Raw genomic sequence first — 3,658 nt, 5'->3', positions numbered from 1 at the left:
ACGAGTTGATGGGTACTGACAAGTTGATGGGTGCAGCACACCAACATGGCACAAGTATACATATGTAACAAACCTGCACGTTATGCACATGTACCCTAGAACTTAAAATATAGTAAGAATAATAATAATAGTAAAATAAAAAATAAAATAACAGAAAACAAAAGTTTTAAAAAAAAGGTATATTACACAAACATTAATGCAAGGAAAGCAAGAGTGCCTGTATGTATATCAGATAAAGCAAAGAAAATTACCAGAAACAGAGAGATTATATAAAGATCAAAGGTTTAATCCATGAAGAAGACAGCAATTTTAAAAGTGTACTCACCAAACAACAGTGCTGCAAAATATGTGATGTGAAAACTGCCAGAACTAAGGTGGGTCAGGCTGGGACCTGTGCTGCCTCAGAATGTAAATTGTAACAAGGGGGCAGGGGGGTGAGGGGACAGCAACATGGGCCTGTGAGGCCTGTGGGGTCCCCGCATTCCCCAGATCCCCCCGCAGCCGGCTCCACAGTGGTCGGCTCCGCTTGGTTGACGCGTGCGGATTCGGATTCCAGACCCAAGGCTGTGTGTTCTCCACCGCTTCTTGTGGCCAGTGTTACTGTGGTGACCCCAGAGCAGCCTCGGCGCTATGGAGGAGCCTGGCGCTTCGCCTCAGCTCTATTTGGGGCTGGTCCTGGAGGAGCTAGGCAGCCTTCTGGCAGCACTGCCTGAAAGTAGGAGACCATATTCGAATCCTTATGGTTTTCCATGGGAACTGGTGGTATGTGCAGCCGTTGTTGGATTTTTTGCTCTTCTCCTTTTTTTGTGGAGAGCTTTTAGATCCGTTAGGAGTCGGCTTTATGTGGGAAGAGAAAAACAACTTGCTGCAACCCTTTCTGGACTAATTGAAGAAAAATGTAAACTACTTGAAAAATTTAGCCTTATTCAAAAAGAGTATGAAGGCTATGAAGTAGAGTCATCTTTAGAGGATGCCAGCTTTGAGAAGGCGGCAGCAGAAGCACGAAGTTTGGAGGCAACCTGTGAAAAGCTGAACAGGTCCAATTCTGAACTTGAGGATGAAATCCTCTGTCTAGAAAAAGAGTTCAAAGGAGAGAAATCTAAACATTCTCAACAAGATGAATTGATGGCAGATATTTCAAAAAGGATACAGTCTCTAGAAGATGGGTCAAAATCCCTCAAATCACAAATAGTTGAAGCCAAAATCATCTGCAAGATATTTAACATGAGTGAAGAACGACGCGAGATAGCAATACAAGATGCTTTGAATGAAAATTCTCAACTTCTGGAAAGCCAGAAGCAGCTTTTGCAAGAAGCTGAACTATGGAAAGAACAAGTGAGTGAACTTAATAAACAGAAAATAACATTTGAAGACTCCAAAGTACATGCAGAACAAGTTCTAAATGATAAAGAAAATCACATCAAGACTCTGACTGGATGCTTGCTAAAGATGAAAGATCGAGCTGCTGTGCTTGGAGAGGACATAATGGATGATGATAACTTGGAATTAGAAGTGAACGGTGAATTGGAAAATGGTGCTTACTTAGATGATCCTCCAAAAGGAGCTTTGAAGAAACTGATTCATGCTGCTAAGTTAAATGTTTCTTTAAAAACCTCCGAAGGAGAAAGAAATCACATTATTATTCAGTTATCTGAAGTTGACAAAACAAAGGAAGAGCTTACAGAGCATATTAAAAATCTTCAGACTCAACAAGCATCTTTGCAGTCAGAAAACATGTATTTTGAAAGTGAGAATCAGAAGCTTCAACAGAAACTTAAAATAATGACTGAATTCTATCAGGAAAATGAAATGAAACTCCACAGGAAATTGACAGTAGAGGAAAATTCCCGGATACGAGAAGAAGAGAAACTTTCTAAAGTGGAAAAAAAGATCAGCCATACCACTGAAGGGCTGGAGACCTATGGAAAGCTAGCCAAAGATCTTGAAGAAGAATTGGAGAGAACTATTAATTTTTATCAAAGACAGGTTATTTCCTATGAGAAAAAAAGGACATGATAATTGGTTGGCAGCTCAGACTGCTGAAAGAAACCTCAATGATTTAAGGAAAGAAAATGCTCACAACAGACAAAAATTAACTGAAACAGAGTTTAAATTTGAACTTTTAGAAAAAGATCCTTGTGCACCTGATGTTTCAAATACAGCATTTGGCAAAGAGCATTTCCCATATGGTCCCTCAGCATTGGGTCAGCCTTCATCTGAAACGAGAGCTTTTCTATCTCCTCAAACTGTGTTGGAGGGTCCACTGAGACCCTCACCTGTGCTTCCGGGGGGAGGAGGAAGAGGCCCAAGAGGCCCAGGTAATCCTCTGGACCATCAGATTACCAATGAAAGACGAGAACCAGGCTGAGATACGTTAACCGATCCTTTCAGGGCTCCTCCTGACACTGGGTCCCTGTTGTCTCCATGGGAACAGGACGATAGGATGATATTTCCTCCACCAGGACAATCATATCCTGATTCAGCTCTTCCTCCACAAAGGGCAGACAGATTTTATTCTAATTCTGATGGACTGTCTGGGCCAGGAGAACTCAGAAGTGTTAATATGCCTTCTTTGGATAAAATGGATGGGTCAATGCCTTCAGAAATGGAATCCAGTAGAAATGATGCCAAAGATCATCCTGGTAATTTAAATGTGCCTGATTCATCTCTCCCTGCTGAAAATGAAGGAACTGGTACCGGCTTCGTTCCTCCACCTCTGGCTCCAATCAGAGGTCCACTGTTTCCAGTGAATACAAGGGGCCCGTTCATGAGAAGAGGACCTCCTTTCCCCCCACCTCCTCCAGGAACCATGTTTGGAGCTTCTCGAGGTTATTACTGTCCACGAAGGGATTTCCCAGGTCCACCATGTGCTCCATTTGCAATGAGAAACATCTATCCACCGAGGGGTTTTCCTCCTTCCCTTCACCCAAGACCTGGATTTTACCCCAACCCCACATTCTGAAGGTAGGAGCGAGTTCCCTTCAGGGTTGATTCCACCTTCCAAGGAGCCTGCTACTGAACAACCAGAACCACAGCAAGAAACCTGACAATATTTTTGCTCTCTTCAAAAGTAATTTAGACTGATCTCATTTTCAGTTTAAGTAACGGCTGTTACTTAAGTGATTACACTTTTCTCAAATTGAAGTTTAAGGAATTATAGTTCTTAGTATAGTAGTTTGTAAATAAAGATGATTTAAATACAAAAAAAAGAGTTTCATATTTTAATGCTATGCTTAATGATATGTTAAAATTTCAATTAGCATGTTTTAATTCTTTGTATGGATCTTATCACCATTTGTTATTTCTGTGTTGGTGTATTTCAAAGCCTACAGTATATTTCCTTTTTTTTTTAATCCCCACTGAAATTTTAAGTAAGCTTCATCATTACAAATACCTGTTTGTATCTTGACCACTACTATATCCTCACTTCTGTAAAAATACTGGTGCACAATAATTTCTCAATAATAATTTATTCCTGAATGAATGTATTATATGTTACCTTGTAAAAATTGTCTAATTTTTCTAGGACTTATGTTTCCACATACACATACACACACACACACACACACACACACAGAATATACATATAGATATAGATACATGTAACATACATATTAATAATGCAATATTATACTCGAATATATGCAGAATACAATAT

At 40.0% G+C, this 3,658-nt stretch overlaps 1 pseudogene; it reads left to right on the top strand.

The window, feature by feature from the left end:
- Positions 1-595: 595 nt before the first annotated feature.
- Positions 596-3,174, top strand: LOC102125392 (cTAGE family member 8-like; annotated as a pseudogene).
- Positions 3,175-3,658: the final 484 nt, after the last annotated feature.

The sequence above is a fragment of the Macaca fascicularis genome, chromosome 6 (genome assembly GCF_037993035.2).
Source record: "Macaca fascicularis isolate 582-1 chromosome 6, T2T-MFA8v1.1".
Lineage (NCBI taxonomy): Eukaryota > Metazoa > Chordata > Mammalia > Primates > Cercopithecidae > Macaca > Macaca fascicularis.
The sequence above is the reverse complement of the archived record's forward strand: the minus strand, read 5'-3'. Positions and strand labels throughout refer to the sequence as shown.